The sequence below is a fragment of the Chenopodium album genome, chromosome 23 (genome assembly GCF_948465745.1).
Source record: "Chenopodium album chromosome 23, dcCheAlbu1.1, whole genome shotgun sequence".
NCBI lineage: Eukaryota > Viridiplantae > Streptophyta > Magnoliopsida > Caryophyllales > Amaranthaceae > Chenopodium > Chenopodium album.
Window position 1 is genome coordinate 21,432,429 of NC_137856.1, and position 22,995 is coordinate 21,455,423.

A 22,995-nucleotide genomic window follows, 5' to 3' on the forward strand; every position below is an offset into this window, starting at 1 on the left:
CGATGAACGTGTGGTTGGTGTTAGAAATATTGGATTACTCAAACAGATAAGAAAATCTTTTTATATATTTACTAGTTTTTTTTACACAACAAGGAAGATATATATTAGAAGATTATCCTTACATGAAAATATTATAAGAAAATTTGATGAAGGTAATCACTAGATCACTTCCCAGAACAAAGAGCCAATAGTTCAGAAATAAAAACAAGGGGTAAATTAAACATAAGTAGATAGCAAAGCCACTCATAGGCAGCACTAATTGAACATCTAAGCTGGAGGAAGTAGATGACATCAAACGGTGGCAGCACGATTACCCATCTCCCTTTCATTAAGGGCCTTCACACAGTCTAGAATGGTGTAGTAAGTCCTATGGCCAATAGCCATATCATTCCCAACTTCAGCCAGATTGTGGGCAATGACATTGAGGTCTCTACGAACATGCTTAATCTCCACCACCTCAAGCTACCTAATCTGTTAGCAATATCATTGATTGTACGTAGCTGCAAGAGGATGATGAATGATGGGATCTAAGGTGTCAAACATCACTTTAATGGAAATAGCATATGTAAACAGCTCAACCTTCTTCACCTCAAAAGCATCAGCCATGGCAAGAGCATCTCTAACCGCATATAATTTAGCTGCTAGAGCTGTCACAACGTTGCACTTGCTTGAAAACCCCAAACCCCTCCTTCAGCAACAACAGTATGGATTCTCTTGAATCCAGGAGGAAGAGGGATCCATTGCTGCTGCAAAGGGTTAGTAAGGCCGGAGCTCCTCAACGACAGGAAGCAAGCTCCATCAGAAGAGTCATCCTTACCAGATGCTGGGTCAGACACAGGGGTAGCAGATTGGGAGGAACTAGAACTTCCATCAATAAGAGGGATAGCAAAAGCAATAGCAGCAGAGCTCGAGGCAGAAGCCAATCCCTTACCCTTGTCCTACAATATCAAGTTAGTGCAGTGATAATCATTGTAGAATCTAGCAAAAATGGCATGAGCATGGAACATTTGTTTTTTCAAAGACAGTGATATTCCTATTTCTCCATAAATGCCAAAAAGCTATTATAAAAACCAATTTCCAATGAGAGTCTAAACCAAGATTGTAGTTCAACCAATCAAACCAATCCAAATTTATGAAATTAATAAAATAACCGCAAGGAGTTTTAATCTTATCAAATATATCATTCCACAAAATATGAGAAGAAAAACAAATTAAACACGAAAAAGATGAATATGGGACTCTTCCTACATACCACACCTAGCACAACTCGGCCTAACCAAAGGTAAGAACAGATTAATTTTTTGAGCCACAGGGAGAATCGAATGCATGCAATTCCACAACATCTTATATTTAGCAGGAGCTCCAAATACTTTTCCACGAGTTACAAAAGGAGGAAGAGATGCAATTATCTTTAATTAAATGATGGTAGGCAGATTTAATACTAAACACTCCATTATTAGACAAGGACCAAGTAATGAAATCATCCATATCACCAAATTTAGAGCAAGGAGTAGCTAGAATTAAATTGACCAAAAAATCAGGAAGAATATGCATAATATTATCGAGAAACCAATTGCCACCCCTTATAATATCACACACAAACCATTGAGCCTTGGCATTGGGGACATCTCTATCCAAATAAAGATAAATAGGTTTGTCACCTACCCAATGGTGAAACCAAAGAGAAATAGATTTTCCATTACCAATACCAACTTTGAGACCCGAAGCTAGAAGATGTCTTCCTTTCAAAATATCCTTCAAATTGGGGATTGGAAATTATTGGGAATACAATCAATCAATCAATCAAAGCCTTAATCCCAAAAGTGGGGTCGGCTAACATGAACCAAATTTGATTATTCCGTGTAGTCATCAACATAAATCTTTCTCCTCCATCCCTTACGATCCAAAACTTCAAAAAAAAAAAAAAAAGGCAATATTCCTTAGATTTTTATCATTAAAGATCCTAACCCATAGTTTATCATGCCTATTAAGCAAAGTCCATCCTAATTTTGCCATAAAAGCAATATTCCAATCCTTTATTCTTCTAATTCCCAACCCTCCAATCTCCATAGGTTTAGTAGCATGGCCCCATCTAATCCTAGGAGAGTAATGAATGTTATCCACACATTCCATAGAAATTTTCTACATTGCTTTTCAATGGAATTGATAATTGGCATAGGAAGCAAATTTGTTTGCATATGATATACAGGATACGAATTCAAAACAGCTTTGACAAGAGTTGTTCTAGCAGCAATATTAAGAAGTTTACACCGCCAACCTCTATTTCTGCTCATTGTCTTATCAAGGAGAGAAAGAGGTGTGCACCTTTGAGTCTATTAGGGCTAATCTCAATTCCTAAATATTTACCAAAGGTGGTAGAAGACTTTAAATTGAATTGCTGACTAAGACTAGTCCTAATCAAATGATTCATCTTGTGAGGACAAATAAGAGAAGGCTTAGCAAGATTAATTCAAAGCTCAGAAAGATACCCAAACCTATTTAAGATATCCATCATTTCCTTAATGAATGTTATTAGAAGAAGCATGACCAAACTAAAAAACATCATCCTCATAGAAAATGTGAGAGATGTTAATGTTTGTAGAAAGCATAATACGTTTCCACCTTTTATCATTGACACTAGCTTCAATCATACAAGAAAGCCTCTCAAGACATAGAACAAAAATATAAGAAGACATAGGATCGGCTAGTCTAATTCCCCGAGAAAGAGCAAACTCCTTAGTGATTTCTCCATTCCAAAGAACTGAGATTCTTGGAGTGGTAATGCAAGAAAGTACATAATGAGAGTAATGATAGAAAAGGGGAAATTAAAAGAAATAAGAGTGTCTTAAATAAAACTCCATTCAAGATTATCGTAAGCTTTGGAGAGATCAAGCTTCAAGGCAGCAATGTTCTTTCCTTTTTTTGCTTTATTGAAAACATGAGCAATTTTCTTAATAACAATCACATTATCCTCTATACCACGATGCTTAATGAAACTGGATTGTAAAGGATTGATGAGCTTATTGAGAAAGGGTTTGAGTTTATCCAAAATGAGATTGGTAATTAACTTGTAAATAGTGTTGCAAAGCCCAATCGGCCTAAACTCAGAAATATGAGAGGGAGCATCCACTTTAGGAATAAGGGAGATAAAAGATTGATTAATACTCGAAGGGACACAACTATCAGAGAAGCAAGACTTAACAAAATAAAAAATAATGCTCCCCATATTATCCCAAAAATGTTGATAAAATTTTGGTTGAATAATATCCGGCCCCGGACATTTCATAGGATCCATAAAAAAAAGACATTCTTAAACTTCATCAAAGGATGAAATTTTATTAATCATTGAAGCCTCACTGTGAGTTAGCCGAAAATAAGGGTTGAAAAAGAAATTATCAATATTATCCTTTAATTTAAAGGAAAATATATCTCTAAAATAATCGGAAGCCATCTCTTTTAAAATAAGATCATCATTCACCCAATTTCCAGAATTATCTTTTAAGGCAAAAAATTTTCCTTTAGGTTTTTTTTTTTTTATCTTAGTTATAATATGGAAATACTTAGTATTGTGATCACTATATTTGCACCAATTAATCGTCGATTTTTGTGCCCAAATTATTCTCTCCTTCCTGGTAGATAGAATCTAAATCTTGAAGCAAATTTTTCTCTGATTTAACAAGGAATTGAGAATAATTTTTTGCTAATGAAATTTGAATTCCATCTAAACGAGCCAAAATTGTTTTCTTTTTTACAGTGAGACTACCAAAAATATTATGATTCCAAGAATTAACATTCCTACCAAAATTATCAATTCCCTTAAGCAAAGAATTATTCGGCTCCTTCCAATTACTAAGAAAAAAATTACCAAAATCAGGATGTTCTAACCAAACTTCCTTACAACGCAAAGGGAAGGGGCCTAGGCTTTAGAATTACAAAAATCAACAAATAAAGGGCAATCATCGGAATAAGAACGAGAAAGACGATGTACCTTAGTATGGGGGAAAGCATTAATCCAAGAAAGGTTGCCCGTAGCACGATTGAGGCGCTGTTGAATTAAGTCAATTTCCTCTCTAGCATTAGTCCAAGTAAAAGGGTTGCCATGAAACCCTAGATCTACCAAACCCACTTCTTCAGAAAATTCGATGAACTCTTTACACTGACCTTGTTTAGAGTCACGGCCTCCCGACTTCTCCCCCTGATTGGTGACCTCGTTGAAATCACCCAAAAACAACCAGAGAACTTGCTCAGGGGTGGATAGACTCTCTCATTTTTCTCCATAATGCATGTCTAGCTAGCATTTGGAATGGAAGGAGCATGCATGCTCGAAATCAGAACATCGGGCTTATCATTCCTAAAATGGAATAAAGCATGAATAGTGTGAGCTTCCGAAGTAAAAACAAGAAAATCAACGTTTCCTTTCCAGAAGACCCAAATTATAACTCTAGTACCATTAGCAGCAACAACATTGTGATTCGAGAAGCCGAGTTAAAGCATCACTTGCCTAGCACGCATAACCGGAGCCTTAGTTTCGAGGAAGATGAACACATTTGGATGGTATGTATCCACAATGTGCCTTGCATGCGGCACAAATTCATTCCTAACAGCACCTCTCACATTCCACATAATGATCTTCATGTTAAGGTATGGCAATGGACGCTGTAAGGTGACCCGTGGCTCATCATTCGGGCCTGCATTGGCGGGAGAAAGAAGCTCTCCCAATCCTTTTAATGTTCCATTATATTCATCGATCCCAAATCCTCCAATCTTATCGGAATTAGTAACACATGCGATTCCTGATAACTCTTTGGTGGATTGAGATAGGTTACCCGAATATGAGTCCCCACTACCTCCTCCTTGGAGAAGAACAAAGCTATACGGTGGCGATTTAGAACTCCCATGTCAACCCGCGAGTTACGAATTGCAAAGGAGTTACTAAAATTCTTTTTGGAATTGGGAATGATTCGAGAATTTCCCTCTTTGGGAGGGATTTTCCCTCCTCCTTTCTCAACAGAGCATCTATCAAGGTCTAGGCATTGGGAAATTTTTTCCTTGGTAAAAAGTTGTTGTCGCAACACCACCGGAGGAGGCAATGTAGGGGACACTAACGGCTTCTCCGGCAGTAGGTTGAGGGTAGGAGCAGAGGGGCTCAGATTTTGGCGCCTTGCATATTTCATCAGAGGTTGCTGCTTAGTGGCAGAGTTTGAGATGAAAGAGATTGGGGTGTCCTCTTCCTGCAAGTTAGCAGAGGAGGAGAGCATTTTTCTAGTAAGGATCGAATTACCGATGAAGGAGGTGGTGAGTTTTAATTTTTTTTGATTGTTTTGGCTCATCTTTACTCACTGAAATGGAACAAAGAGGGAGAATAGAAGATGGAGAGTCAGAAGGAATATTAGATTTTGAAGTAAATGAAGTAGAAGAGGGAAGACATGGGGTTTTATTGAGTTCAAACTAGGGATTTCAATGGACATTTCATCCATGTGTTCCAATGTATCTTTTGCATGGATAATTAAAGGTAAGGGTACAAGATTTGTTTCTTGAACAAGTATATCAATAGATTTATGATTAGTTTCATTGGAAAGGAAAAGGGCTTTCTCCTTTTCACAAGATAAATCCACTTGCATTTCCCCACTACTATCTTTTTTTTTTTCATTCCAAATTAAGCCTTGAGTACTCCTCTTAGAAAGAGGATTAACAATATTCTCAGAGGAAATCTTAGCATTGTTTTAATCAATGCTATTAACTAATTTTTTATGTTTATCATTGTTATTATCAATACCATTGACATTTTTATTTTTTAAAACATTGTTATTATCAATTTTATTATATTTTGCACTGTTATTATCAATGCTAGACTTCCCAACTCCTTTCTTCTGCTTTCTTTTATTGCAAACCATAGTCCATGGCCCATATCTATGATTCTTATCAATAATTGGGCTTGGGCTAGACTCAACAGAAGTATCCATATCCAGTGCATCGAAAGAGTTGTGCTGGATAACAAATTTAAGAGCAGCACTGTTGTACAAATTTTTTCCTAGACCCAGGTGTATCTAGTACTAGCTACACCCCTATTAAACTACACTGTTTTAATTAGTATTCCCAATTCCTCTATGTACTCATGAAGTCATGAGTATTACTCCAATGATAAACCACAGCTTTCCACTGCTGCAGCGAAGCTATTTCAACAAACAAACACAATAATTGTTCGAATAATTTGATCCAAAATTGCCTACTGTTGCTGATTTGTTGTGGTAGATGATGACGAGGCAACAGTATTTGACATTTAAATATTTAATTTGCTTATTCTAATTATATTTGTGTTTATTTTATTAAATAGTAGGGTTTATGATGGTTAATTATTCACTTGGTTGAAGGTGTGATTTTGATTATGAGGTGTGTTTGACTTCCATGGGAGGTAGCTTGCTTTGAGGTGCCCCCTAGATTGAAAAAATTATTGAAGAAATTATTGATGAAATCATGAAATTCTAGAGTGAATATTGACTAAAATCTAGAAGTTATTTAGTGTAATTGAGGATTGTGGTAAATAATTGGATATGTAGTTACACCCTCCATTGACGAATTCCTGTGATATGAGTATCATGAGAGAGAAATATGAAGCTTCATAAGGTAGCTATGGTGCTGAAGAAAAAGAGAAAAATTACAGATGTGTTTTTCCTTTAATTTTTTTTCCTCTTTTTAATATTTATTGATTTTTCCTTTTTTTTTTATTTTTTAATAAAGATATAACTCTTATAAGTTAACGTATTTAACTTTATAAGTGAGCATACAATATTTTGTAAATGAACATTTTTTTAATAATGGTTATAAATGATCATGTAATTATTTCATAATTGAACATATAATGTTTTTCAAATGAACATATAAGTATTTATAATTGAACATTTTAATTGTGAACCATCGTTATAGAAAAATGTATTAAATTTATATATATTTTGTACTAATTTTCTAATTAATTTGTGGGGTAATGGTAGATGTTCATGGAAAATTTTTTTATTGATTTATTAGTTTCTTTAAAAAAAATTTCTTATCGCAATTAACATGTCTTTTCAAATTAATGAATAGATTGGTAAATAAACAAGTTTTTTAATGATTATGATTAAAAAAGAAACAAGTATCTAATATATATATATATATATATATATATATATATATATATATATATATATATATATATATTGACAACAACAAAAATATATATAATTAGTGAAGGTTTAAAATTTACAATTGTTAAGGAAAATTTGGATTTTGGTACCTCGAATATGGGGGTAATTGAATTTTCGTACCCGTTTAAAATTTATTTTTAAATTTGTACCTCCAAAAACACAAAACTGTAGATTTCAGTACCTCCGTCCATGTTCCGTTAAGTTTTCCGTTAGTGGGGCCCATTTCTAATTATTTAATAATTTAATTTATTAAAAAAAAAGAAAAAACATTTTATAAAAAAAAACTTAAAAAAATTATAAAAAATAATAAAAAAATAAAAAAATGAAAAATCCCTAAAATCTTAACCAGCCACCACCGGCGCCAACCCCCACCGCCGTCACCCATCCCAATTGACCACCCTCGACCCACGAAGTCAGCCGGCCGACCTTCCTCGAACCACGAAACCAGCCGTCCGACCACCCTCGATCGACCTTCGAAACGAGCCCAACTGTACCCTAACAACCTCAGCCTCTATTTGGTTTCAAGGTAAAGGTGAGAGGAGTACGGTGGTTTGTGGGTTGTGGTATGGGTGTGGGTTGGGGTTTTGGTAGTTCGGCGACGGTTTTGGGTAAGAGAGAGGAGTTCTGCGGCGGTGGTGGGTGGATTTGCTGCTGTCGGCTTCTCGCTGGGCTGGTTTAGGTGGTTCGACGCTGGTTTGGGTTGGGGTTGGGGTCTGGGTAATTCGGCGACGGCTTCGGGTCGGGGAGACAATGATGGGGCTAGGTTAGGGTGACGACCATGGTACGGTAGTAGTGGCCACCATTGCGCTAGGGTTTCGGGGAAGGGGAAAACAGGGAGGGAAAGGGAAAGGGAGGAGTGGGGTGTCGCGGCCAGGAACGAGGAAGGGAGGGAAGATGGTGGTGGTTGCGCTAGGGTTTCGGGGAATGGGAAAACAGGGAGGGAAAAGGAAGGGGTGGCCGGCGCCGGTGCCAAGGGAATTCGGCCACCAACAACCGAAAGCCGGCGCCGGCGCTGGTGGTAGTGGCTATTTTTTTATTATTATTTTTTTAGTTTTTTTTTATAAAATTTTTTCCTTTTTTTTTAAATAAATTAAATTATTAAATAATTAGATAATGGGCTCCACTAACGGAAAACTTAACGGAACTAGACGGAGGTACTGAAATCTACAGTTTTGTGTTTTTGGAGGTACCAATTTAAAATAATTTTTAAACAGGTACGAATTTTCAATTACCCCCATATTCGAGGTACCAAAATCCAAATTTTCCGTTAAGTTGTTATGAATAGTTAGTTTTTTGTTGTTATGAATAGTTAGTTTTTTGTTTATGAACATATTGCTTTCCTAATATGAACATTATATATATATACTATCTATATATTTTCTTTTGAAGAGACGTGATTTATAGTAGTACTTAAGGAAAACGAAAGGTTTATATTCTTCATAAAAATCAAAATGAAATTGTATATCACCAAAAAATGAATTATTGGGTATTAATCTAAATTCAAACAATTCAAGATAATTGTGTTATTGGTTTACGTTGGTTGACGACGACTCCATGTCCTTCTTGATTTTTTCTTGTTTGCCATTCTCATTTTTTCATGCTATTGCATGGTCTAATTTAATATATCCACGATTCATAATAGACAATAACATATAAATCACTTGAATAAGAATATATAAGTGTTGAAATGAACCAATTTTTATATGCATATGAACATGGATGAGTAAAACAATTGACATGATCAATATGAAAATAAACATCTATTAATATATAAATGAACATATATTGATTTGAAAATAATCAACTATTTTTATGGAAACGGATATTTATTAATATATAAATGAACATATATTAGTTTGAAATGACCACCTATTTATTATGGAAATGAACATCTAATAATATATAAATGCTTATATCTATTATTATGGAAATGAACATCTATTAATATATAAATGAACATATATTAGTTTGAAAATGTTCGTGAAAGATAACGATCAATGAACATGCAATATATACGTGAATAAACCCTTGAAGCTATCAATATGTGATTGACCATATATTCATATGAGAAAAAACATATATTGACATTCAAAATTGAAATGAACATGAAATATTGGGAAGAAGACTACACAAATATAAACTTTTATCAAAATGTTAATATGTAAAATTGTGAATGACTATATACTAATATGTAATTTAACATCTTACAATAATAAAAATGAACATTCATCAAAATAATTTTCCACTCCAAACTTTGAAAAACAATTAATATTATTATATGAATGACAATATACTAATATATATATATATATATATATATATATATATATATATATATATATATATATATATATATATATATATATATATATATATATATATATATATATATATATATATATATATATGCACATTTTTCAGAATGGAAATGAACATTTATCAAAATGAAAATGAACATTTGTCCAAAAATTAAATACTCAACCCGACCACTAATGGCGGTGAAAGGTTGTTCATCATCGGGTTTGGTTTTGGGGAGACATTTTTAGGTGTCTGCAATAATATATAGATAACAATTAGTTTAGCATATAAAATTTCAAATTACCGATTATAGGGATAATGAAATTCAAAATTTGCCAATTTATTCCAATTATTCTCCCCTAATTTGGTAAAATCTATTATCATATCACTAATTAAGAAAGTCGATCTCGTAGCTAGGCCACGAGACAGTGACACTGCGCATTATTCCAGTTTTTTGCCAAGTGTCGAGCCATGTAGGCAATAAATATATATTAGTGTGATTAGATTAGATGCCACGTTACATTAGATTGGATAGATTTGTTTAGGGTAAGAAAGTAAACAAAAGTTAATAATTTATAATGCTTTAGAAAAAAAATTTATCTTTTTATTGACAATTTTTACTTATAGCAACACACCACATATGAATTGAATATCCAATTAACAATAGTATTTTACTCTTATATGAATAACCACGTAATTGTAATTACAAATTTGACCATATATCCTTATTATTTTTAGTCTACCATTGATATTGATTTACCATCAAAGCTTTTAAAATAGGTAAATATTTTTGTGTATATTAATGACATTACTGAAGTAAAAAACTATTAAAATTAGGACACAACAGAAACTGTATAATACAAGGGAATCTTGAAATAAATTTAGATCATTGTTAGCAAGGTCTTAGCTAGAACTTTACAGGGTTTTCACTTAAAAAGCATTTCAATATTTTTTTTTCGCTAATCATATTATAATTTTTCAATTAGCTTAATTTAAGAAGGATGGAAGTGGTAGACGATAAAAGTTTCTACTCAATTTAATAATACAAATATTAATATACAAAACATGCCCACAAATAATTACACTCTCTAAAATGGGTATATGGGGTAATGCCCGGTGCACGTACTAGTATATAAATAAAGTCGGCATATTTAGAGACCATTTAGAGAGCCACGTGTAGACACCTGATTGCCCTAAAAACCAAACCTAGTGATGAGTAGCTTTCACGTCTTTGATTATTGAGTCAGGTGAAATGTTGAAGAGTCTCGTGAATTCCCCTTTTCCGACCTTTCCTAAAATGTTTTAAGCTAAAATCATTCATTTGGTGACCGTAAAATTATTCATTTCGTGTCCTTTTTATAAAAATTTTCAAACTGCTTATATTTTGATCCATAATTTGGGTCTAATAATTGTATAGTTGGATGGGTCTTGAAAAGATCTTTCCAATGATATATTATAAGCTCAAATTCGACTTATAACTACATCCCCCTCTAGGTAGAGTTCCCTATTCCCCTGCCCTAAACTACGTCGTTTCAATTTTATATTATAGTTTGTGCTTTTGTGATGTGTGTCATAAATGGCACACATTTGATGAGATTTTAGGTCCTTTCTATTCTCTTTTCATGGCTTTCATGCTTAATAAATGCTTAGTTTTATGCTTTGTTGCTTAGTTTTACCTTTCCTCTCTTACTTTGTAGCTTTTGTGCATTTCGTTGGTTTTCTAGCCTTTTCTCCTTTATTTGCTCTATTTTCGTGGTTGTAGGTATTGAACGAGGTTCGGGTCTTTATTTTGGTGATCCACTATGGTGGAGGAAGCTTTTGGATCAAGTTCATGGCATTCGGGAAGCTCAAGATGCAAAGAAGTGGAAGTTCTAAGTCTTGGCTTTTCTCTTGTGCTCGCTTGCGGTGGTCCCTTCAAAGGGAGTGTGTGCCCACCAATATTAAGCCTTAGCTACTGCCACTCCTAGTGCTCATCACCATCATAAATCATGTGTGCACCCCTTGTGCTTGAAGAGTTGAAGAATCGAAGAAACCCAACTAGGTGCGGCCGCACGAGCGGATGGTGCGGCCACACAAGAGGGATGTGCGGCCGCACACCATGCGTGTGCGGGCGCACACCATGGTGGTGCGGGCGCACATCTCTTGTTGTGCGGCCGCATCGGCGTGGGTCTTTTCCGATCGGATTTTGACGATTTTCACTCTCTTTATATACCTTTTGGAACCCAATTTTTGTAAGCAAGTTTCATAATAGAATTAGATCATATTCTTAGCTTAGTTGAGAGCTTCTCTCTCTAGATTTAGGGGTTAGTTTTAGGAGTAGGTTTTAGAGAGAGAAAGTGAAGAATTTCAATGGTGATTGAGGGATTGAAGATTCAATGGTGACAATTGTATTGGAGATCTTCTCTATTATCAATGAGCATTTCTTAACTCTATCTCATTTATTGTTTTGTTTAGTATTAATGTTTGGATTGTTTGATTTTGATTGGAATTTGATGATTGATGATCGATCTTTGATATTCATGTTTGTTTGGTTTTATATTGATATTTGATCTTTGATTAGTGGATTTGTTGATCCTTTGATTGTTGATTGTTGATTTCTTTAGTTGTTTGTTGGTTAGATTTTGATGTTAGAGTACTTGTTTGGTTAGGGGTTTGGTGAAGCTTATGATGTGATGGATTGATGTAAATTGGGGATAATTGATGGAGTTGATGATGTGATTAAACTTGGTTGATTGATCATGTGCATGTGTGTGATTAATTAAAGAGTAGCTAACTTTGATTATTGCACTAGATTGCATTGTAAGTTCACATTGATACGGACCATTGATTTGTGGCTTGCATTTACACGATTGAGGTGTCTTCTGATGTTTCCTAGCTAGAGTTTATCGTAGTTGACGCTAGTTAGACTTCTAGGTGAATAGCTTGATATGCTCTTTTGGTTGCATGTTTGATCTTCCTTCACATTGCTTGACTTAGTCGACTTTCCATTCCAATTTGCTATGTTCATTGCTATTATTTGTGGATCCTAATCCCTAGCTCTTATATTTGTTGGTTTCTTCGCTTTAGTAGTTGGTAGAGTCATCTTTTACCCTTTGTCTTCGACCTAGCTTAGGCATATAATTGGAAGCACTTAGACATTACCGTTCCTTTGGGTTCGACCCTTGACTTACCTCTATACTTGTATTTAGGTTTGTTGAGTGTTTATAAATTTTGTTTGGCTTAGGGAGAATTAGCCCAACGACCTAGTTTTCCCCACGTCATTTTGTTTTTTTCTTTCCTTTTTATTACTCTTATTTTCTACTCCCTAATACAAATATATATAATTCATAACCTAATTTTTAGTTTTTCCATTTGTTTTTCTGAATTTCTCTCTCTAGTTCATTACTTCTCTCTCATTCATGTGTTTTTTTGTTTTTTTTTATTATTTTCGGGGAATTTCTCAACGGTAACCCCCAACTTTTGCTACGCACCAATGGCTCCCCTTTTTTCTATTATACAAAATGACCCCAATTAACAGCTTTATCTCACATATGACATTAATGAGAGTTAATTAATTAAAAAAAACTAACTATGGTTAGCTTTGAAAAAAAAAACTAAAAAGAAAAACCACCACTTCCACCCTCATCCCCACCAGATCAAGCCAGCACCACCACCTCCACCCTCATCGGAGCCACCTCCCACCCAACCCCCTCTTCTGAAACACCAACCTCACACCCAACCCCCTCTTCTGAAATACCAACCTCCCACCCAACCCCCTCTTCTGAAACACCAACCCCCTCATCGGGCTTGTGAGATTTGCTATTTGTTGTTATTTTCCAATATTAGAATTTCAGTATTTTTTGACATTTTCCAATTCGATTTTTTATTTTGATTGTTATTGCTTTTTTGTTTGGATTTTTTTATTTTATTATACGTTTATTTTTTATTTTTGCTTTATTAATTAAAATAATTTGTAGTTAATTTAACAGATATTTTATGTGAGTGATTATAATTTATTGCTATGAACAACAGTTATGTTCTGTAAATTTTGTAGATACATTTTTTTGTTTCTAGTTGTTGTTTATTATTTTGATCTGATCAATTTAGGGCCTGTTCACATTTACTTAATTTCAGTTCAGTTCAGTTCAGCTCCAATCAGTTTAGTTCAGTTCAGTTCAGTTCCAATCAGTTCAGTTCAGTTCAGCTCTTAATTTCCCTCTCACATAAAATATTCATTTCAGCTCAATTCAGTTCAGTTCAGTTCCAATCAGTTCAGTTCAGTTCAGTTCAGCTCCAATCAGTTCAGTTTAGTTCAGTTCAGCTCAATTCAGTAAATATGAACAGGCCCTTAATAATGCTAAGGCCCTGTTTGATTCACCTTAATTTTGCTGAACTGAAATTATTTTTACTGAACTGAACTTATTTTTACTGAACTGAACTTAATTTTACTGAACTGAAATTATTTTTACTGAACTGAAATTATTTTTACTGATTTTCTATTATAAATCTTCTTTAAGAAAACTGAATTTTACTGAACTGAACTTATTTTTACTGAACTGAAATTATTTTTACTGAACTAAACTTATTTTTACTGAACTAAAATTATTTTTACTTATTATTATTTTTTTAAGGTGAAGAGAACAGGGCCTAATTGATCATTTATATTTATACTAGTGTTCTTGTATAATTGTTTATATAATAGTTTTTGATAATCAGTAATTTATTTTATTGTAATTATTATAATTAGATGTTCATCATTTTGATCAATTTGATAATGTTAAATGATCATTTATATTTATACTAGTGCTCTTGTACAATTATTGTTTATATGATATTATTTGATAATCAGTAATTTATTTTGTTATAATTATTATAATTATTTGGTTTGGACTCAGTTTAGTAATTTGGCCATAACTAGAAGTAAAGCACAGCATGCACCACCCAATTGCCCCTTACAATATCATTTTTGTGTGTGTGTGTTTTTTTTATTAAATTTTTATTATTTTGATTAATTTGATAATGCTAAATGATCATTTACATTTATCATGTTCATTTATTCTTTTATAAATGTACGTGTATATATATGCTTTTGATAATGATTAATATATTGTATATATGAGAAGAAATTGAATGTTTTTAGAAAATGATCAATGTATTCTTACTATTCAAGTTAATTCAAGTAGTTCAAATACTGCTTGAGTTTTCGCTAGTGTAGTGAAGTGCGCCTACGTTAAGTATGTGTGAATATGCTTGACACTCTTGGGAAGTAGGATTTGACATACACAATTAGGGACAAATAAAGTTGGGAGCCGCCAACAAGTTTTTAAGGAACTTGTAAACCGTTCACGAATCATTTAAGGCAACCACGATTAAGAGACAACGATAGGCAACAATGATTTACCCGTGAAGGTTACACCCCATGAAGAATCCATGAGATTACTAACTCCATATGGTTCAAAACCACGAAGGGAGGATCGAGGCTGATGGTACGATACAATATGGTGATCAATAATACAGTAAAAATCAACATTAATATTGGAATCAATTTAATAATAAATCCAACAATTAATATATGACAAACATAATAAAAAAAAACTGTTAGAAAAATAGTAGGAACAAAAAGAACATGATTCCTTACTTTGATTTTGTTTGCTTGCAACTTTAAAAACAATAAATGCATTAGTAATAATATCAAGGAAAATAAACGATAACAGAATTAAATTAGATTAAACTAGAGTTGATTTGGAGCCAAACCCTTAAACAGTTCTACCTTTCACGCCTTGGTTTTAGCGTAGGGATGCGGGTAATGTACGGACTCCGGGGAGTGCTTAAAGCAGGTATGGGGGAAGAATAGGGAAGGCTAGAGCTTAGATTTAAGCAAGAGGGAGAGAAGAGATAAGGTTTTGGTGCCCCGAACAGAAGAAATTAGGGGAAAATGAGCAAGGGGATGTATGAAACCCTAGAAATGAAGAGGCACTGCAGAGGAACCCTAAAAATGCACCACGTCACGGTGTGTGTACCATGTCACGGCGCACAATACCGCGACATGGTATGAAATACCGCGACGCGGCGCTAGATACTATGTCACGGTATGTGTGTGATGTGTCTATTTTATATAGTATTTTACCCCTGTCCCTTGGTCATAATTAGTAGTGCTTTTGGCTCTTCAAGCACGACCACCTTTCGTAGCCCAAGATCGGTTAGAGTCATCAAGCCGGTGATTAAGGGCTCGACTTATGTGAAGACGAGGCATTGGACCGAGTGATTAAAGTCTCAAGGAGGATATTTGGTTTGGGCCAAGTTACGAGCCCAAACAAGACTTGGCCCAAACAAGGAGTCCAAGTAGCCTAAGTAGTCACCGCCCAGTGCAAGGGTCTCCGCCTGAAGGCGCGCCCGACCGGGCAGGGGAAGAATAATGTCGCAGCAGTCTCGCCCGAGCTTGCACCCAATCGGGCGCGAGAGAAGCGTCCCTAAGAAAAAAAGGCGGGCCCGATCGAGCGCGTGTTTCTGAAGTGTAGCTTTAGAGTTGTTTAAGTTCGTTTAAGCTTAGGATTTTCTAGTTAGTATAAATACGCTTTTGTTAAGCGAGTTTAGTATTCTTTTCAACTCTCCCTTACTTTTTCTCTCTTTCTCTCTCTAACTTTTCTCTCTCTCTCTCCTCTTAAAATCTTAGTATTATTTTCTCTCTCTACAACTCTTGGTTTAATTTTATCTCTTGTTTCACTATGGTAACGATTTCTTCTCCTTTAATCTCAGTTATATATTTTCTTTCTTTCACTATGACTTGTTTAATTGCTTTGTTTGATTTAGTTTTAATTATGTGTGAGTAGTTTTCTTTCTAGGATTTGTGGGGATCCATAAATAATATGAAGGGGTAATTTATTATTGTTAATTGTCAATGCTTGATTTATTACCTATTGATTGATTTAATGCTATGCGGTTAGATTTGGCCAGATTTAATTCGTATGAGTTTAGCAATATTGATTTGAGATTCGAGAGATGAGAATTGATATTTAGGCTTAGTTTCAATAGGCAGGTTAATTTATAAATGGTTAAGTTGAGATTCGAGAAATGAGATTTAGTACTACCGGTAGATTAATTATGTGATTGTAATACGTGGCGAAAGCCCTTTATAATCTGGTTAATTGATGCCTTGATGATTGATTATTATGTTTTATCCTGAAATATTGTTTATTGGTGAACCTATGCCATAGGTCTTTAATCATTGATTTTCTCCTACTTTTATTTCTCCCTACTCATATTCTTCGTAGTATAGTTTCCTTTAAATAACAACTTTTGGTTACTTAATAATTTAAATATTAATAATTAATTAGGAATAGAAAGACTTATTTCCCTCTGGATTTGACCCTACTTCCCTATCTATATTTAGTTAGTGGTTTTAGGTAATACTTTTGGTTGGGTGATACAACTTTAGCCTGTCAACATTTGGCGCCGTTGCCGGGGAAACGTGAGTTCTTTGGGACAGTTCTCATATTTGTCGTCTAGTTCTTTGTTTATGCCCAGGTGTTCCAGATCAGGTTACATTCCTTTCGATCCCGAGATCGAGCGCTCCTTCCATAGACAAAAGAATTTATTCAGGCAAATACTGGCAAGTCCTGGTGGTGATATCCTTAGAAACCCTCCATCTGATTCAAGTGATTCAAAAACTTCTTTAGAACTAGAATTAGAGATGACAGAAGAACCGCCTAAAATGGTTAGCGATTATTCGCAGCCGTCCTTGACGCACTTTCCCCACCTTTCTCCTATTCCAGATCTCGAGGGAATACAGTTTGAGATCAAGCCCCAGTTCATCTCGATGATAGAAAGGAAGCAATTTTGTGGAGCTAAGGGTGAAGACCCAAATCTTCACATTGCTGAATACTGGCAATATTGCAATACTATAAGGCAAGCTAGGGTCACACAAGACCAAATAAGGGAGATTCTCTTTCCTTTCTCTGTATGTGGAAAAGCTAAATTATGGTTTAATGGTTTAAATAGAACTGCACTTGGCATTACTAACTGGGAGACTCTTGTTTTAAATTTTTATAAATATTACCTTGCAGAGAGAACATCCTTATTGAGAAGTGCAATTCAAAATTTTTGTCAAGAGCCAGATGAACGTTTTATGATGCTTGGGAAATATTTAAAGATCGACAGAGAGAGTGCCCCCATCATAATTTAGCACAGTGGCAGTTGATACAAGCTTTCTACAATGGGATTGGAAATTCCTCTAGAACAATTCTGGATTCTGCAGCTAGTGGGAGATTTATGAACCTTAATGTTCATGATGCAGGAAAAGTTATCGAAGATATGGCAATTCACAATTCCCAATATGGGAATCCTAGAGGTTTTGCAAACAAGGGAAAACACCATGTTGATTCAGTATCCTTTTTGCAAGCTCAACTAACCTTTATTAGTCAGAAATTAGATAATCTTAGTACTGCTAATTCTAATGTAGCTAATGTTTCTGCAATTAATGATTACGCTAACGATGCCTTTTGTGAAAATTGTGGAATTATAGGTCATTGGGAACAGGAGTGTAGGAGTTCCATGGAGCTGGTTAACGCCTTTCAATTTTATTAAGCAGAATAACCCATACTCCAACACCTATAATCTTGGGTATCAGGATCATCCATACATTTCCTACCGGAGCACCAATGTACAAAACCCTTCACCTCCACCTCCACAGCAAGCACAACCACAACCACAGCAGAAATACTACCATCCCAACTGTGGCCAGAATTCACAACCACAAACTCTTCCACCTACTGATCCCGCCTTGTCAGAAATAAGAGCAATGTTAGGAAGTATGCAAAAAGCGCATGGAGAGTAGAGATGCGGAAATTGACCACATCTTAGCCATAATAAAATCATCGATAGTAAAATTGCGTAAATTTCTTCTACTCTGCAAATCCGCTAGTAGGGAACCTTGCCATCGCAACCAGTACAAAACAGATCAGGCGTTTGCAATTACCTTCGGGAGTGGTTCACACAATGATGGGCCTCCTATGCTTAAAGATAATGAACCTATTTTAACAGAAATTGCTAATGCTGATTCCATTATACCAAAGGATATTAATCCTAGCCCCGCAGGGCTAAAGGGTAGTACTAATATTTCTGATACTACATTTCAGGGTAAAACTCCAAGGAAGGTTGTAACTCAAGATAAGAGTAATGATGTTCAAAAACCAACTATCAAACTACCATTCCCCAATCGACATTTGAAGACTAATTTGGATTAGCAGTTTGGTAAGTTTCTGGAGATGGTGAAAGATTTGCAGGTAACAGTTCCTTTCACAGAATTAATTACACAAATTCCTGCATATGCAAAATTTATGAAAGAAATATTGACTAGGAAAAGGTCTATTAGTGAGGTAGAGACTGTCGCTTTTACTGTAGAATGTAGTGCCGTACTACAAATTAAATCTCCACCTAAACTAAAAGATCCGGGTAGTTTTTCTATAGTCATATTGGCAATCTAATGATTGATAATGCATTATGTGATCTGGGTGCTAGCTAGTGTTAGTGTCATGCCTTTGTTTGTATGTGCTAAGCTAAATATGGGTAAATTAAAAGCTACCAATATTACTCTGCAAATGGCCGACCGTTCTTTTAAATACCCTTTAGGTGTTTTAGAAAATGTTCCCATTAGAGTAGGTAATTTTTATATATCTGTTGACTTTGTTGGTCTTGATATGGCTGAGGATTTGCAAACTCCAATCATTTTGGGTAGACCCTTCCTTAATACTGCGGGAGCAATTATATATAGATGTACAAAGTGGTAAATTGACACTTTCAGTAGGGGATGACAATATTGTTTTTAACTTGAATAACGCCCCTAAAAGCCCCATGATAGAGGAGAAGTGTTTTAGCATTGATGTGGTTGAAAATAATTGTTCTAATGAGCCCCAAGCTCTTGTTAAAGATCCCTTGGTGGCGGTATCTTGTGTTGCATCTTCTACGGGTAAAACTAAGACATGGAAGGAAGAAGTGGATGCAATAGAACGAGCTCTATATTGTGAAGGGCTTGGTTTTGATGATGAGGACGAGGAGCAAGGTGAACAGGTTGCGATAATTGAGCCCTTAATGAGAGCCCCACTCGACCAAGTGGTAATAGCTCAGTTGAGTGGGGGAACAAAGGCAATTTAAGGCCAAGGAGGTGTCCCTTGCAATTAGTGTTAAAGAACCCCAGTACAAGCTACGGAAGATCCGCCCGATCGGGCGAAGTCGCGCCCTATCGAGCGCGAGAAGAAGAAAGATTGAGGCCTTAAGTTCTCCCGATCAAGCGAACACCCGCCCGATCGGGCGAGAGAAGAGGTCCGTATACGACAAATCTCGCCCAACCGGGCGCGTGAAAGAGCTTTATCGAGGACACAAAATTGCCCGAACGGGCGAAGAGCTGCCCGATCGGGCACGAGGATAGTGAATCAATGTCCCTGATGTTCGCCCGACTAGGCGAATGACCGCCTGACCGGGCGCGCCATACCCCCCCTTTTCCGCTTTATTTTTCTTCTTCTTTTTTCTTCCCTTTGCCTTTTTATCTTTTTCCTCTTTGCCTTATCTCTTTTTTAGAACCAGATGGCGATTAGCCATGCTAAGCTAATTCCTGAGCCAATGAGGACATTGTCTGATTCTGGCTTGGGGGAGTTTTCGAATTGAGGTATGGTTTTTTTTTTACTACTTTCTAGCTTAGTTTTATTGCTTTCCTATATGAAAAATCCAAAAAAAAAATTGAAAAATAAAAAAAATACAAAAATACGTTCCAATGAATTGTAAATTATGCTTCCCTATGCCCCATACTTGAAAAATATTATTATTCTTGGTATACGATGATGAGCATTGTGGATTTGTTGATCATGATTTGAAGTTTGATTGCTCGAATGCCTAACTTGCGTCAATTTTGTCCAACTGCTTGTGAATATAGTGCTTGACTATTTGATTTAGTTAGGGATGTGTGGTAGTTCCTGGTATGTCAATGAATTTGAGTATTGGTTTGCAACTATGAGTAGTGTTTCTGGCTCACTATTTGCACATGTGAAGGACGAAGGCATTCATTCTTTTAGTTAGCCTTCAGATGATTTAGATACATGTGTTCCCTTCTTGCTACCCATGTTGTTGCTTGTGCCCTTTTATTGTTTATTAACCACATTACAAGCCTCTTTAGCCCCATTGGTTACTAGTCCCAAGCTTGGCTTGGGGGAGCTATAGATAGTGAGCTTAGGGAGTTGTAGTGTGCACATAATTTGCACAATGTAAGAATACAAGATGAGTAATTTGTTCTTTGTTTTTGTGATTGGAAAATAATAAGAATTTGTGGTTCAAAGTTTAAAATTTTCAATGTGAAATAAAAAGGAAAAAAAGAGCAAAAGAAAAAAATGTTTAATGTTCAAATGTTCTATGTGAAGGTTGCTCAAGGAAAAGAAAATTCAAAAGAAAGAAAAGGTATCAAATTTGAAAAAAAAGAAGAATGAGTTCAAAGTTTGTTTATTCACTCTAGTTCTACATTATTATAATTTTATGAGTGAAATTTTAAGTGTTGGGATTGTTTATTATGATTGGAGTTGTATTTGGTGAACTTGTGTTGGAGTTGAGTATGTTGGAGATGTTTGGTCATTATTTATTTTGACCTTGGTTTTATTAGGATTTGGCTCCCTTTAAGCATAGCTTTTCTCTCACATTTTCCCAAATTTTTCCTACCCTTTACCCTAGCGTTACATTACAAGCTTTAAAGACCTTCCAACCTTGTGCATAGAGTTGTGTGAACGTGAAAGTTTTGCCTATCATTGCAAGGAACGACTTGACATATTCCGAGTCGACTACTAGGTTGAGTGTATGTCTTTTTAAACACACGAGAGTGTGAGTTGGGAGGGCATTGTTCACATAAAGGGGTTAGGATAGAGAGCGATCGAGTACATCTTTTACTCGCCACATAAATGAGAGTTGAGTGTGTGAGCACTAGTCTTGAATTCTATATGCTTTTGTGGTTTGCTCTACTTGACAATTGTTGGGGAGGATGAGTGATTGGATAAATGAGATTTGTTGATGTTGAAGCATGTTTGTTAGATTTTCCTTGAATTGTTTGTTCTTGATTTTGATATTTGGGGTGAGGCATGTTTTATGTATTCATTGATGAGCTCTTTGCTTAGGGACAACCAAAGGTTTGACTTGGGGGAGTTTGATATATCTATTTAATATAGCATTTTACCCACTTCCCTTGGTCATATTCAGTAGTGCTTTTGGCTCTTTAGAGCCACTTTTATTACTAATATGTTTTTTCTAGTGTTCTCGTAGTTTTGTTTGAGTTTTGTAGGGAATTGCACTCTTGGAGCATTTTCCCGGGATTATATGGAGCAACTACGAGCATTGGAGGAGCACGACCATCTTTCGTAGCCCAAGATCGGTTAGAATCATCAAGCCGGTGATTAAGGGCTCGACTTATGTGAAGACGAGGCATTGGAATGAGTGATTAAAGTCCCAAGGAGGATATTTGGTTTGGGCCAAGTTATGAGCCCAAACGAGGAGTTCAAGTAGCCCAAGCAGTCACCGCCCAGTGCAAGGGTCTCCGCCCGAAGGCGCGCCCGACCAGGCGGAGAAGAATAATGTCGCAGCAGTCTCGCCCGAGCTCGCGCCCAATCGGGCGCGAGAGAAGCGTCCCTAAGAAAAAAAGGTGGGCCCGATCGGGCGCGAGAGAAGTGTCCCCGAGAAAAAAGGCTGGCCCGATCGGGCGATGCCTCGCCCGATCGGGCGCGTGTTTCTGAAGTGTAGCTTTAGCGTTGTTTATGTTCATTTAAGCTTAGGATTTTCTAGCTAGTATAAATACGCTTTTGTTAAGCGAGTTTAGTATTCTTTTCTACTCTCCCTTACTCTTTCTCTCTTTCTCTCTCTAACTTTTCTCTCTCGCTCCTCTTAAACTCTTAGTATTATTTTCTCTCTCTACAACTCTTGGTTTAATTCCATCTTTGGTTTCCCTTAACTTTGGTAACGATTTCTTCTCCTTTAATCTCAGCTATTTATTTTCTTTCTTTCACTATGACATGTTTAATTGCTTGGTTTAATTTAGTTTTAATTATGTGTGAGTAGTTTTCTTTCTAGGGTTTGTGGGGATCCATAAATAATATAAAGGGATAGTTAATTATTGTTAATTGTCAATGCTTGATTTATTTCCTATTGATTGATTTAATGCTATCGGTTAGATTTGGCCAGATTTGATTCGTATGAGTTTAGCAATATTGATTCGAGATTTGAGAGCTGAGAATTGATATTTAGGCTTAGTTTTAATAGGCAGGTTAATTTATAAATGGTTAAAGTCGAGATTCGAGAGATGAGATTTAATGCCGGTAGATTAATTCTGTGATTGTAATACGTAGCGAAAGCCCTTTATAATCTGGTTAATCGATACATTGATGATTAATTATTATGTTATATCCTGAAATATTGTTTATTGGTGAACCTATTCCCTAGGTCTTTATTCATTGATTTTCTCCTACTTTTATTTCTCCCTACTCATATTCTTCGTAGTATAGTTTCCTTTAAATAA

At 35.5% G+C, this 22,995-nt stretch overlaps 1 long non-coding RNA gene and 1 other non-coding gene across 2 annotated transcripts; both read right to left on the bottom strand.

Moving 5' to 3' along the window:
* Positions 1 to 47: 47 nt before the first annotated feature.
* LOC145607915 (uncharacterized) lies at positions 48 to 1,756 on the bottom strand. The gene is made up of 2 exons (XR_014105662.1): positions 589 to 1,756; positions 48 to 500 (listed from the first exon to the last, which is right to left on the bottom strand). It is a non-coding gene; the product is annotated as an uncharacterized LOC145607915 (long non-coding RNA).
* Positions 1,757 to 17,532: 15,776 nt separating this feature from the next.
* On the bottom strand, positions 17,533 to 17,638 carry LOC145609853 (small nucleolar RNA R71). Its single transcript, XR_014106130.1, has one exon. It is a non-coding gene; the product is annotated as a small nucleolar RNA R71 (small nucleolar RNA).
* Positions 17,639 to 22,995: the final 5,357 nt, after the last annotated feature.